This window comes from Protopterus annectens, chromosome 9.part0, assembly GCF_019279795.1.
Source record: "Protopterus annectens isolate FY-2018-M chromosome 9.part0, PAN1.0, whole genome shotgun sequence".
In the NCBI taxonomy this organism is placed as follows: Eukaryota; Metazoa; Chordata; order Ceratodontiformes; family Protopteridae; genus Protopterus; species Protopterus annectens.
Window position 1 is genome coordinate 915,661,474 of NC_056743.1, and position 15,973 is coordinate 915,677,446.

Sequence of the window (15,973 nt, forward strand, 5' to 3'; positions counted from 1 at the left end):
ACATGAGAATCCTTCAATGGATGCTCTTCACACAATGGTCGTACCAACAACTTCCGATGTCCCACACCATTATGATTATGCAAGCATGCAAGAATCATCTTCTTTGGTGGATTTCTTCCCCCCCCAGCTCTTCCTGGGAAGACCCTTTGTTCCTCCCCCTCCGGTTGCTACTCTGACAACGGACGCCTCCCTGATCGGGTGGGGGGGGGGCATTATCAGGGCAGAACAGTCCAGGGCATATGGCAACCAGACGAACGCCACTTGCATATAAATGTTCTAGAGATGAGAGCAGTGCTTTTAGCGTTGCAAGCCCTTCAAGACTCTCTTCCCTTGGGAACAATAGCAATCCAGACGGACAACATGTCTGTAGTGTGGTATATCAACAAACAAGGCGGAACCAGGTCCTATCTCCTATGTCGAGAAGCACTCAGACTGTGGCAATGGGCGATTTCTTCTCAGCGGTTTCTGATTGCAACGCACATCCCCGGGAAGTCCAATCTTATCGCAGACAAGTTGAGCAGAGCTATCCTCATGCCTCACGAGTGGTCTCTGAAAGATTCTATTTTGGAGATAATTTTTCTCAAGTGGGGTCAGCCTTGCTGCGACCTTTTTGCTACTCCCCAAAACAGCAAGTGCAGAGATTATTTCACCCTATTCTCGTTACCAGGCCAGCCCAGCAGAGACGCTCTAGTCCAAGTTTGGCCCCGGGGACTTCTGTATGCATTTCCTCCCTTCCCACTAATCTCTCAAGTGATACAGAAAGCTATCGCTCAGAAGGCCTCATTGATCCTCATTGCTCCTTACTGGCCTCGACAGGTTTGGTTCCCCTTTCTACATCAATTTCTGTTGGAGCAACCTTGGCATCTGGACCTAGTTCCAGATCTTTTGATCCATCAGTCGGGTCAGTTACATCGCTCCCTCCCTCTCTGAACCTCACTGCTTGGTTCCTCCAGTTCCAACCTTAGCCAGGCTTCCTCAAATATCTCACTCTGTTCGAGATATCTTGATAGCTTCCCATAAATCTTCCACTCGGAAGATTTATCTGAGTAAATGGAAACGTTTCGCCTATTGGGCTCAAGGAAGGGACTTAGATCCTTTCACTGCTCCCATCCAAATAGTTCTGGATTTTCTAGCTGAACTTTTTCATGCAGGTTCATCTCCTTCTACTCTTAAAGTTCAATTGGCAGCTATATCTAACTTTCATGTGGGCATCTCAGATTCTGCCATCATGTCCCACAAGCTTTGCAAAGCGTTCTTAAAGGGAGTTTTTCTCCTTAAGCCTCCGATAAGAACTCCTCCTCCTTCTTGGGACCTTAATTTAGTTCTCACATCTTTGATTCTTCCCCCTTTTGAACCTGCAGCTTCTTGTTCAATGAAATTGCTATCCTGGAAGACTCTTTTTCTGGTAGCTATTACTTCAGCTAGAAGGGTATCAGAACTTCATGCACTCAGCAGTCGACCACCCTATCTGTTGTTTCATAAGGATAGGGTATCCTTACGGACCAATCCATCCTTCTTACCTAAAGTAGCCTCTGTGGCAAATCTAAATCAAGACATAGACCTCCCTGTGTTTTTTCCTACAAAAATTGCATTGGCTAGATGTTCATCGTCATTTGAGATATTATTTGGACAGGACCAAACAGATCAGAAAAACTGACCAGTTGTTTGTTTCTTATGCAGAAGGTAGAGAGGGCCTTGCAGTTTCTAAGGTATCACTCTCCAGATGGCTAACATCCCTGATTTCCTTTGTGTATGAAATTAGACACCAAAAGTTGCCTAACAATCCTAAGGCTCATTCGACTAGAGCTTTGGCTACCTCTTTAGCTTTCCAAGACAGGCTGCCTATTGATACCATTTGTGCAGCAGCTACATGGGCTACTCCTCACACTTTCATTTCTCATTACAAGTTGGATCTAGCTTCTAGACATAGAGCTAATTTTGGTTCCACTGTTCTCAAGAGTCTGTTCCAATAGGCCACTCGGGACAAGGTGCTAGGGACGCGGCCCCATCCAGCAAGAATGAAGGCGAGATAGACCACTTAACATATAGAAGTTATGTTCTTACCATAACGTTCCATGTTAGTTGTCTTCTTCTCGCCTTCTTTCTTGCATCCCACCCTCCTTCCCCCTAGCCTGGACAGACCTAGAGGAGTTTGATTGTGACCTCTCTTTCTTCCACCTCTATTTTATATATGTATATGCTATACTTTGCATATATTCCTTCATCAGGTTTCAGGTCACCTTCTTCCTTTCCTTTTATAGAGGTGTTTTTTCCCTTTTCCAGTAGTTCTGGATTTATTATTGGCTGGGCCTAGCTTACAAACGAGATCTGAGGTAATACCGCCTAGCATTGTGGGATATAAGGGGAGCCGCGAGCCGGTGGAACCAACTCTCGAGCTTTTAGAGTGGCCGAGTCGGAGGCGAGGTCGGCTCCGAACCCATCCAGCAAGAAAGAAGGTGAGAAGAAGACAACTAACATGGAACGTTATGGTAAGAACATAACTTCTATTTATGTACTTACCATAACGTTCCATGTTTGTAGTCCATCTCGCCTGTATTCTTGCTGGATGGGTTCAGAGCCGATATTCGGCTCCGACTCAGCCTATACTAAAGCTCGAGAGCTTTTTACTTCCCCAGATCTAGTTTGCAAGAAAGTATTAATGCCTATCAGATAATAATAATAATAAGAAAGAAGCTGTAAAAATACAGGAAGGGATTAGAAACATAATCCATTCCAGGTGGACAATAAAGAGCAAAGTCAGGCAGCCCCTAGATCCACTAGATCCCCCAGAAATGGGAAGGGGGTTGGAGGAAGGGACGCAAGAATATAGGCGAGATGGACTACAAACATGGAACGTTATGGTAAGTACTTAACTTCTTTATGTTATGTAGTCCTATCTCTTAATTCTTGCTGGATGGGACAGCATCCCTAGCACCTTTATCCCGGGTGGCTCAAGCGAAGAGACTCTTCAGCACAGTGGATCCAAAGGATGACCTGTCCCGGGAGGCCAAATCCAATTTGTAATGAGTGACAAACGTATGTGGTCTTACCAAAGAAGCTGCTGCACAAATAGTATCAATTGGGAGCCTAGGTCTTAAGGCGCATGAAGTAGCTACAGCCCTAGTAGAGTGACCTTTAGCTTTTAACGGTAATTGTCTACCAGCTTGTCGATAAGCAAAGGATATGCATTTTGAAAGAGTAATTTTTGAAACAGGTAAGCCTTTCCTTTTGACAGAAAAGGAAACAAAACGTTGATCAGATTTCCTGAATTCTTTGGTCCTGTGTATATAGAATCTGAGTATCCTGTGGACATCTAGCTGGTGAAGCCTATACTATGATTTATTAGAGTGGTTTGGAAAAAACACAGGTAGCTCAATTGTAGTATTCAGGTTGTGTTCTGAGCATGTCTTAGGGAGAAAGGAAGGTTTTGTCCTAAGAGAGAGACTCTATCCTTGGGGTGGGGGGGGGGGGGGCTTTTTCAGGGAAAGACTGCCCAAGGCACATGGACAGATGATCAAGAATCACATCTGCATATCAATGTCCTGGAGATGAGAGCAGTACTTCTAGCGTTGCAATACTTTCTGGACTCTCTTCCTCTAGGGACAAATTGCAATACAGACGGACAACATGTCAGTGGTCCGGTATCTGAACAAATAAGGCGGGACCAAGTCTTATCCCTTTTGTCGAGAAACCCTCAGAGTATGACAGTGTGCACTGTCATCCCAGTACTTTCTGTTGGCAATGCGCATCCCAGGCAAATCCAATGTCATAGCGGACAGACTGAGCAGAGCAATCTTATTGCCCCACGAATGGTCCCTCAAACAAGAGATTGCGGACAGGATCTTCTGCAAATGGGGCCAGCCTTCCTGCGACTTGTTCACCAGTCACATCAACAACAAATGCAGAAGCTATTTTGCCCTGATTCCCATGCCAGGTAACTCCCCAAGGGATGCTCTTGTCCACGATTGGCCCCCGGGTCTCCTCTATGCATTTCCACCAATTCCCCTGATACCCAAATTCTTACAGAGAGCAAAGTTGCTGAGATGGACAATCATCCTTATAGCCCCTCATTGGCCTCGGCAGATTTGGTTCCCGTTTCTTTACCATCATATTCTGGAAGATCCATGGATCCTAGACCCAGTTCCGGACTTGTTAACACATCCGTCAGGGGATCTTCACCCATCATCGCAGACACTGAAGCTAACCGCTTGGCTGCTCCAATTCCCCGGATAGCCAGGCTCTATAATCTTTCCCATGACACTAGTCAGATTTTGCTGGCTTCCCATAAACCTTCCACCAGAAAATTGTATCGTAATAAGTGGAAGAGATTTTCCATCTGGGCTTCTTCCCACAACATTGACCCTTATCAAGCGCCATTGTCTTCTATCTTACAATTCTTGACAGAAATTTTCAACAAAGGAGCAGAGGCGGCTACAGTGCAAGTACAATTAGCTGCTATATCTAATTTCCATCTAGTAATTGATGGTTTGAATATTATGGCTCACCAACTGTCTAAGGCTTTTCTAAAAAGTTCCTTTCACATAAGGCCTCCAGTGAAGATACCTTATTCCCCCTGGAATTTGAATTTTATGTTATCTCGTATCATTCTTCCTCCTTTTGAGCCTGCATCATCTTGTGAACTAAAATTTCTGTCATGGAAAACTATCTTCTTAGTAGCCATCACTTCAGTGTCAGAGCTCTAAGCCCTTTCCATCAATCCCCCTTACATGGTCTTCCATAATGACAGAGTATCTCTCAGGACAAATCCATCCTTTCTGCCCAAAGTATGTTCCGAGGTTAACATTAATCAAGTCACTGAGTTGCCCGTTTTCTTCCCTAATCATACCAACAAATTGGAATATATGTTGCATAAACTCGTTCATAGACAACTTAGATTTTATTTGGACAGAACAAAAAACATTAGGAAATCAGATCAGCTCTTTGTATCTTTTTCTGAGACAAGGAAAGGTAAACCAGTTGCTAAAACAACCCTGTCTAAGTGGTTGTCGGATTGTATCCCCTATACATATGCTTGTCATAATATGCCCTTGTCTAGTAAGGTAAAGGCTCATTCAACCAGAGCAGTTTCTACCTCATCAGCCTTTCAAGCCAAATTGCCTTTGGATAACATCTGTGCAGCAGCCACATGGTCTAAACCTCACACCTTTATAACTCATTACAAAGTGGATAAGGCCTCCAGGGACAGGGCTTCATTTGGTTCTATGGTTCTGAAGAGTGTACTTCCATGAGCCACCCAAGATCAGGGTGCTAGGGACACTACCCATCAGTGATGAATGAATGGCGAGATTGAACAACTTCACATAAAGAAGTTATGTACTCACCATAACGTTCCATGTGAGTTGTTCCATCTCGCCTTCATTCTCACGTCCCTCCCTCCTTCCCCCTCCTGGCTGGCAGTTGACCTGGAGGCTGTCTTCATCCTGGTTTTTCAATGTGTATTCATTCCAAGGCAGAATAATTATTGTACTATTATATGGTATGCAGCAAACAAGATCTGAGGTAATTCCAGCAGTGTGTTATGGGATAAGGGGTGGGGTCCCGGGCTACTGGAGAACTTTGAGCTTGCTAGTCGGCCGTGTCAGAGCCGAGGATCGGCTCCGAACCCATCAGTGATGAATGAAGGCGAGATGGAACAACTCACATGGAACGTTATGGTGAGTACATAACTTCTCTTTTCATTCAGTGATGCTAATATTTCATCATTCTACTTGTGTAGTTATGGTGACTCATTATGACTACACCACCCCCCTCATCTGGCTTCATTATTCGTAATTCATGGTTCCTCATTATTTCTGTTAAAACTTTTTGTTCCTCATTTGTTAAATTTTGCTCCCATTGTTTGGTTGTATTACCTTTTAAACTTCTAAGTTCTATCTCATTAAGTCTCTCAAACAAAGCCATGGATGGTAACAAAGGGGGGTTGTATGTACTCTTTCTTTTCAGCATAGCCCCTTTGTCTTCTTTCATGTCACTATTTTCAATTATCATTTTTAAGTTGATGGCCCTTGCAAACATTTTTAGATTCAAAATTGTCCTGACCTTGTGCTTCTGTTTTTTAGGGATGAAGCTAAACCCCTTTGTAAATAATTCACCATAAGTGTCATTCATAGGGATTCCACTATAGTTATAGATCTTAAGCCCCTTATATTCAAAGACAATATCACTTTCTCTTTCCACACTCATATGCATGCTCTCCCCATTATTGACAATGTTGTTATACGTTTCTTCTATAAAGTTATTAAAACTTATATGTGAACTATTAGCTTCCAAACTATTCAATTCAAAAAGAACAATACTTTCATCTGTCATGTTTAGGGCATTAGTACAGTTTGTATTCAATACCCGTTGACCCATTCATTACCATAATATTGGTATTAGCATTTTCTGTATTTAAACCAAAAACACTGCTTTTCTCATTCATGCAATTATTATTTTCATTTAAGTTGCTGATATTTGGGTCATGCATTTCAAAAGCTTTCAGACTATTCACTTCAAAAAGACCAATACTTTCATCAGTAATGTTCAGGGCATTTACACAGTTTTTATTCTCCATGTGTTCAATACCAGTAGGCCCATCCATTACTATAATGTTGTTGTTAACATTTTCTACATTTAAACCAACACTTTTACTTGTTGCTCTCATATAACTTATATTTTCATTTAAGTTATTAACATTTAAATCATGTATTTCAAAAAGACCATGATTTACATCAACTCTCACTCATTGAATTCAGGACATTTTTAGAATTATTATTCCCTGAATGTCCAATAGTAACTTTCCCATTTGGGTCAGTGTTGTTACTCATTTCACTCACTCTGCAATTGTTTTCATTTAAATTATTGCCATAATTACCATCGGACACTTCTAATTCAAAAAGGACATTTTCAACAGTATTTTCATTAATTATGTTTAAAACCATAACAGGGTATCTGAAGTAGTTAACCTCATTCGATCATCAACCTGTGGGTTCCGGATCCGATACGGATCCAAGCCGGCAGCTTACCAAGCTAAAGATCCGAGCTCCAAGCTCCTCCTCCTTACCCATACTATCCTGCAACCTCCTTCCAATCCTCAGATCTCGTCTGCCACGACTTCGCCAGCAAGAGATTTCTGAACTCCAAGACATTAGTTAGGTCTAAACTCGTTTTTACAGTGTGCATGTGTGCCCTTTTTGAGTGAATAACTACTTATTCTTCCCCTTATTCTCTATTGGGTGTTTTTGGGTGCATAGTTTTTGACCTTTTTGTACTTTAGAGAGTTGCTTAACTCCAGTTGTGTAGGCCCCCCTTCCCGCCCATAGCCACACTCTGTGCGTAGTCTGTTTGGGGGTCCCCTATTTATCGACCAGCTGCAAAATTTGTGCGGCCTTTAACCCCCAGGCCCTGCGGGATTGCAGGACCAAGCTGATTCTTGCAAGTCTCTTACCTGCAGAATCGTCTACTTCTTCTGCTCCTCCATCTACTTCCTCAGCCACGGCTGTGGCTGTTCAGCCTTCCAGCCCTCCTCCTCTGTCCAGGACTCCCACTTCCACCTCTTCACAGGGAGAGAGAGAGGCCAAGAAAGACAGACATAAGGAAAAAGTGAGAGAGAGAGAGAGAAAAGGAGAGAGACAGAGACTGAGAGAAGGGTCCCAAGAGGCAGGCTGACTCTGATCCGTCGGCCCCTCCTGCCAAGGTGTTAGTGTCTCCACAAAAAACTGCAAGGCCATCTTCTCCTCAGCTCCGTTCTCCACATTTCTCACCGGAGACTCGGCCCGCTTCGAGGTTGTCCTTGCATCGACCCTCCCAGCCGATGTCGGTGGCATCCTCGAGGTCTACTAGGAGCCTCTCTGAAGCCGATATGGACCGGATGATGATGAGGTTTCTGCAGACTCAATTGCAGATGGGAGTGTTGCTGCACCCTCCCCAGCCGGAGCGGGGAGTTCGGCCCAGACATTCGCCCCGATAGTTCCTTCTCCGTTCCACCCCCGGGTTTCAGAGTCTAAGGATCTGAGGAGCCATTGAGTTAGGGAGTCAGCGCCAGTAGTACCTCCTACCTCGACGCTGGCTATGCCCTCGAGCCTGTCGGATCCAAGCTCTCGGAGACGAGATATAGGCGTCGGATCCGAGGGGATGAGTGTGTATTCGGCCCCGTTGTGGTCGGGGCATACTGTCTCCTTGGGCCCAGCTGTGCCAGTCTCAGCTCCGATCCCTTCATCGGATCCGAGGCGTACGGCTACCCACACCACCAGCTTTACTGAAGCCGGTTCCCTTTCGGCTTTCAACGTTGTGGAGAAGGTTCTCTCTGGAGGATCAAGACCCCTCAATCTTTCCTCGGAGTCCGCCCCTTCTCCCTCGCAACTGAGTTTGTCTTCCATCATCCAGTCCTCCCAGGGACAGCCTGTATCCGGTACACCCCAGACAGTTCCCCTTGAAGAAAATGAGACAGTTTGCGAGCCCTCCCTGGAGAATCCCCCCGAGAAGGTCCCTCGCAAATGCCCGTGCAAGAGGAGGCATATGGAATCTCCTGAGTCCCTCACGGAAGATACTGACTTGGAGGAAGGGGTAGGTTCCCACAAATAACACCTGAAGACGTCTCCTTCGGAGACATTATGGAAATTTTTAGCCAGAGGGCCCAAAAACCTACCTTGGATGAGTCAGTATATCTGGAGGTGTTCAATGCAGGCCCATCTACCTCAGATGCCACAGAACTACCTGTTTCCATTCTCCACATCTTCTTACTTATAGTTTCTCTATTCAGAGCCAAAATAAGTCCAAGGTGTCTCAATTCTTAATATATCAGTAAGTCAGTAGGTCAAGCTCCTTGTGCTCAACCTTACTCCAAAAAACACAGTTAAAACAGAGAAATTACAGTACCAAATTTTTGCTTGTAGTTTTTCTCTTCAGAGCCAATTCCAGGTTAATCTAAGGTGTCATGGTTCTCAGTGAATCAAGCACCCTGTGCACAAATAGTTCTGTGGCAGCTGACAATGGCAGTATCGAGGACAATGTAAGCTTAACACAACTGCTAGCTATGATTACCCAAATCAACAATAGAGTGGACTTAGTGTGTTCTGGCAGACTTAGAGATGTTAATGATTCAGCTGGAACTAACACGAGAGTCCGTAACAATGTTATTTCAGAAGGGGAACCAAAAGAAGCAAGGGTGTCTTATTCGGGAGCATTACAGAAAGGTGCAAGCATGAATGGTGTAAGCGATGCTGGTGAAAGAGGTGTGGAAGGAGCAAATGAGCCCCAGCCAATGGGAGAGGGAGATTTCCTCACTTGGCTGAATAGGGAGCCTGTACCATCTTGGAATGGGTATGGGAGCCAGAGAACCAGCAATGAAGACCCTATTTCCAGCTTTAAACAGAAGGTGTATAAGCTGGAAAAAGCATGGAAAAAACTTATGGGGCTTCAATTAGATAATTTGTTTTTAGAGGACTGCATTCATTATGGAAGGGTATCGAAGGGGATGAGGATCTGCAAGTTCCCCAACAACATTGAAAGTGGTTCAGTCCTTCATCGTGAGTTGCTTAAACTGTTTGACTAGACCAGCATGGAACTCATGTGGCTTTTGGTAAAGGAAAACCAAAGAAGCATAAATATTTTGAAAGAAATAATGGTTATGCAGAGGGAGATTACGTCACATGGGCTATACGAGTCCAATACAGGGATTTACAACAGTATTTTCTACAACAGCATTAATCTACAATCAAAAAGAAGAAACAGAAAAAGTTAGAGAGAGACCAGGAGGAATACGAACAAAAAAGGGCATATCCAATTCCTAGTCGAGGGTATCGTTTGTGGAAACAGAAGAAGAAGCCACTGAAATGCAAGTAGGAGATGAGACTGATGGCCCAGAAGTATTTAGAGAAAAAAGGCTGGATTTGGAACAGGATTTTCGACCCTTACCAAGAAGATCTGCATGCCTGAAAAACAAAAATGGTTCCTGGACAGCCAGGAACAAAAATCAAAACTGGAAAGGGTATCGGGGTCAACAAGGGGGCCAGAATGAAAGAAGGGGAAGACCATCACCACAACAACCATATTACCAACAGTAAGGCCTCCTGAACTTTTAGACAATAACCAGCTCGAAAAATGGGGTGAATGCCCTGATATAGAGACACTTTGAGAATGGACATTCAGGGAATAAAAACCCTGTTATGGTTTTAAACATAATTAATGAAAATGCGGTTGAAAATGTCCTTTTTGAATTAGAAGTGTCCGATGGTAATTATGGCAAAAATGTAAATGAAAATAATAGTAGAGTGAGTGAAATGAGTAATAACACTGACCCAAATGGGAAAGTTACTATTGGACATTCAGAGAATAATTCTGAAAATGTACTGAATTCAATAAATGAGACAGTTGATGTAAATCATGGTCCTTTTGAAATACATAGGTTTATAGGTTGGTACTAGGCTATCAGCCCTAGGGCCTATACAAGCCTAGCCATAACAATTCCCTGGCTATTTCTTCCCACATTATTTACTTCCCTGGACCCGTGTCTAGCAGGGCGACTGATGTGATCCCCGGGGTGAATTTCCTTTATAGGTTTATAGTTTTAAATGTTCATGATTTATTTATTTATTTTATTTATTTTACATTTATTTTACATTTGCTGACCGGGCTAGTCTGGCTGGATACATGTCCATTTTCAGCAGAGGCCTGAGGCGAAAAGCTCCACTATATATTAGTAAAAACATTCAAACAGGACAATAAAAGAAACAAAAGAAACAAAAATTATAAGAATGTAAAGAACAAATTAAATGTAGTGTAGTTACATTTACAGTAGCACGTTAAGATAGGTAAACAAAACAAAGGAGAAATACAGAAGGGATCCATGATCCCATATTCTTTCATAACAACTATAAGAATCAAAAATATTTACAATATTAAGAATTATGATAAACAATTAGTGCCTGGGCACCAGTTCTAGGAAACAGAAATTGCACAGCAGGGATGATTAATAGGTTTAAAAACAAAGTGAGGTGACATGTTGCAGTAATATATCTAATAAAAGGAGAAAGCGACTTTGTAGAGAAAAAAGAAAGTCCATTTGAGAGATAGGCGAGCTACAGAGGGTTAGTATTGAGAGAAGAAGGAGAAGTAATGAAGAGAAGTATAAAGAACATTAGATGGGAGGTCAGTCTGGATTCAAGCAAGGGCATAGCCAGTGGGATTTGAGATAGTTTCTTAGTTGTTTCTTGAAAAGTTGTGATGAGTCCAAAGTAGTCAATTCTGTGGGGAGTTTATTCCAGTATGGGCCAATAGTATTGGTGAACAAGGAGTCGCCTGCCTTATTGTGTGACTTGAGAGTGGCTACTAGCAGTTTGTTTGCAGAGCGAAGGGAAGAGAGATTCTTGTAGGGGGCCACAAGGTTATTGAGTATGGGTGTATTAGTAGGGTAATGGAGAATTTTATATGTGATGACTAATTGATGTAATAGAATAAGATGTTGAAGTTCAAGCCAATCAAGCATTTTGAGATTAACACAATGATGTGTGCGAAATGGGGAACCTGTAGCAAACCTAGCAATGCTGTGGTAGGCCGTGGCAAGTTTCTGAAGGTTAGATTTAGAGAGGTTGATAAAAGTTGGGGAGACGTATAGTAATGTGGAGATGAGATGAGTTTGGGCTAGGGACACTTTAGCAGTTGTTGTTAGAAAGGGCTTAAGTCTGTAGAGGGCTCCTATCTTTTTATTAACAGTTTTGATAGTAAGGTCAATATGGGCGTCAAAGTGCAGTTGATTATCTATTGTTACACCTAGTAGTTTAGTGGATAAATCAGGTGAGATGATAGTACCGTTGGTAGATGTAATAGAAAAGGAGAGAGGGGCTGACCTAAGGGTTGGAGAGAATATGAGTAATTTGTTTTTTTTTGTTTTTTTAAATGTTAATAACTTAAATGAAAATATCAGCTATATGAGAGCAACAAGTAGTAGTGTTGGTTTAAATGTAGAAAATGTTAACAACATTATAGTAATGGATGGGCCTATTGGTATTGAACACATGGAGAATAAAAACTGTGTAAATGCCCTGAACATTACTATTTTTATAATAAACTATTATTTTGTAAATAGTTTGAAATATTTTGAAATGCATGACCCAAATGTCAACAACTTAAATGAAAATAATAATTGCATGAATGAGAAAAGCAGTGTTTTTGGTTTAAATACAGAAAATGCTAATACTAATACTAATATTATGGTAATAAATGGGTCAACGGGTATTGAATATAAGGAGAATAAAAACTGTACTAATGCCCTAAACATGACAGATGAAAGTATTGTTCTTTTTGAATTGAATAGTTTGGAAGCTAATAGTTCAACAACACATATAAGTTTTAATAACTTTATAGAAGAAACGTATAACAACATTGTCAATAATGGGGAGAGCATGCATATGAGTGTGGAAAGAGAACGTGATATTGTCTTTGAATATAAGGGGCTTAAGATCTATAACTATAGTGGAATCCCTTTGAATGACACTTATGGTGAATTATTTACAAAGGGGTTTAACTTCATCCCTAAAAAACAGAACCACATGGTCAGGACAATTCTGAATCTAAAAATGTTTGCAAGGGCCATCAACTTAAAAATGATAATTGAAAATGGTGAAGTGAAAGAAGACAAAGGGGTTATGCTGAAAAGAAAGAGTACATACAACCCGTCTTTGTTACCACCCATGGTTTTGTTTGAGAGACTTAATGAGATAGAATTTAGAAGTTTAAAATGTAATAGAACCAAACAATGGGAGCAAACTTTAACAAATGAGGAAGAAAAAGTTTTAACAGAAATAATGAGGAACCATGAATTACGAATAATGAGGCCAGATAAGTGGGGTGGTGTACTCATAATAAGTCACCATGACTACACAAGTAGAATGATGAAATATTAGCATCACTGAATTAAATCAATATGTTTAATGTAAGACCGGACATGACCTTAGAAAAACTCTTTCAAGAATATAGTTTCAGTGAAGATGAGATGAAATTCCTGAAAGTGAATAATCCAGTAATACCTGCCTTTTTTGGGATCCCCAAAATTCATAAATCATTAGGGGATCCATCAATGAGACCAATAGTGGCAGGAAGGGGGAGTAAAACAGAACCCCTTGCACAAATGCTGGATTTCCACTTAAAGGGTTTATTTGAGGACAAAAAATGTGTTAAAGGATTCCTGGCATCTATTAAAATTTATGGCAGAAAATGAATTTAAAGAAAAAATAATATTTGTAAGTATAGATGTCAAGGAACTTTTTTTTGAGTATTCCACATGAAGGAGGTATGGATTACTTTCAGGAAGCCTTAAAGAAAGGAACTAGGTATTTAGAAGGTACAATTTATGTACTAGCTACCCTCATGGAATCAGTTTTGAAAAACAACTTTGTTTGGTTCCAGGGAGAATATTTCAAACAAACCCGGGGGGGGGGGTAGCAATGGGGGCAGCAGTAACCCCAGTGCTTGCCAATATCATTCTTTGGCAATGGGAAACAATGTGTACTAAGTTCCAGGTTCAGAAAAAACATCTATAGGTGTTATAGATTCCTGGATGACATTCTAATTCTCTGGGAAGGTGAGCCAGAAGAGGTTGATGTATTTTTGGAATGCATTCATTCCTCTACAAATTTTCTAAGCTTCACTAGTAAAATAGAGGATGAAGTGGTTAAGTACTGGATGTTCACCTATAAAAAAACAGAGGGAAGACATGCTATGAATCCTGTATTTATAGAAAGCCCACTTACTCAAATGGGTTCCTACATTTCGAAAGTGATCACCCCTTTTGGCAAAAAAGGGATTTGGTTAAGGGCCAAATGATTTGAACATCTAGACTGACAACAGATGACAAAAAATTCCAAGAACAGTTAGAACTGAAGGACATGTTGAGAGTAAGAGGGTACCCCAATAGTGTGTTAGAGATTCAAGAAAAATATGTAGTAAATAGAAGAAATGAGTTACTCTCCTATAATGAAAACTCAGAGAGCCTGGTAGGGTCAAACAAGCCAGAAGATGGTACTAATTGCTGATGTATATTAACATATGACCAGGATAGTTCGGATGTAAGGAAAATAATAGAAAAAAAATGGAATTGTGTTTTTGAAGCATTTGGACTAAAAGAAAAAGTAGGTGACAAACCAAAAATCGTATTCAGAAGGGGATTTAACATTAAAAATTTATTTGTAAGGAAAAAGTACAAAGACAGGATTTCACTTAGATGCATGACGAAATGTAATGGATGTAGGGAGTGTAGATACATATATGAAACAACTAGTACAGTGATTAAAGGCTACAAAAGAACAATTTCAGTAACAGGTAATTATAATTGCAATACAAAAGGAGTACTGTATGTAGCCTTGTGCCAGTCTTGCTTGTTGTGCATACTACACAGGAAAAACGGAGAATAAACTACAAAAGAGAATATATCAATATACTCAATAAGGAGACAGGACAAAAACAACGCCCTATATAGACATAGTATGGGATGTAAAGATTTTAGGAAGTTTCTTTTTTGTGTGTTGGAAAAGGTGGGGAGACAAGGGGGGGATAACTGGCTATGCTTTTTGAAGTACAGGGAAACATATTAGCAGGTTTTATAAAACACAGCAGTTTTCCCTGGCATCAATGACAGAATTTCATTAAGTAGTTTACTGAACTTAAGGGCAGAAGATATTTGAACAGGAATGTGTTCCCTTTGTTTCTTCTGTTTCTTTTAAGGTTAACATATGCATCAGGAGAATGGGCGGCCATGGTGGTGCAGTGGTTAGCATTGCCGCCTCACAGCAAGAGGTTCTCCGGTTCGATCCTCGGCTGGGGTGCCTTCTGTGCGGAGTCTGCATGTCCTCCCTGTGGTCGCGTGGGTTTCCTCCGGGTGCTCTGGTTTCCTCCCACATCCCAAAGACATGCTGCAGGTGGATTGGACACTCTAAATTGGCCCTAGGTGTGCGTGTGAGTGTGCCTTCTGTGGAAGGTTGGGCGCTGGGCTGGCAACTCGACACCGTAAAACTCCACTGCCATTCAATGTGCGGACAGGTGATCCGCTGTGGCGACCCCTAACCGGGAAAAAGCCGAAAGAAGAAGAAGAAGAATAATATGCATCAGGAGAATGTTTACATTTACAAGTAATTCATTTCAACAAGCAAATGATTGTTTAAAAAAGTGTATTCTTAAATGAAAATGAATTTTATTAGCTTGGTTAACAAGAATAGGATAATGTGTATATATTACATTTATATACTTTTAAAATGTCTATTGATGGTTTTTAAATGGAGGAATCAAATTTCAAGTTTCATTAATTTGTAAAGTGCGTTGATTGGGGCAATTGCTTTAATGAATTGTGTATAAAAAGAGAAGAGGGTAAGGTGTGTGTATCTGATGAAGTTCAGTTTTGGAGTGTGAATAAAGGGAACGAAAGTGCTAATAACCTTACCTGCCTGGAGTATGTTTTTTTTGGAAGAGAGTTACCTTATGTGTTCTTTGTGGACATTTGGTTTGGACTTGTTGTTTTTCTAGTTTATATACATATATATGTATATATATGTATATATATATATATATATATATATATATATATATATATATATATACATACATATATATATATATATATGTGTGTGTGTGTGTGTGTATGTGTATATATATATATATATATATATATATATATATATATATATATATATATATAAAGTTTGGGAGATGTGGGTGGGGGAGTAGCCCTCGCATCTGGGGGTGCAGGATGGGCTTGCTCCCCTGTAAAAAAAAAAAAAAAAAAAGAAAGAAAGAAATATAAAGGAGAAGAGCAGCCTATCTGTCCCTGGAGGAGTGGTTTCTGCCAGAAATTAGTAGTTTATTGGCCATTTTGGGCTAATTTCTATCTTTTTCTTTTCCCTGCTATAAAATCTGCATTTGCAAAGTTTTGCACGCTGAGCAGCGCCAGTTAGCTAGGCTATAATTATTCCTGGCTCCACAAAGT

General features: G+C 41.0%; 1 protein-coding gene across 2 annotated transcripts in view; it reads right to left on the reverse strand.

The window, feature by feature from the left end:
* Positions 1 to 15,973, reverse strand: part of STAT6 (signal transducer and activator of transcription 6) — a 2,965,055-nt gene that overhangs the window by 1,579,941 nt on the left and 1,369,141 nt on the right. The window lies entirely within an intron of this gene.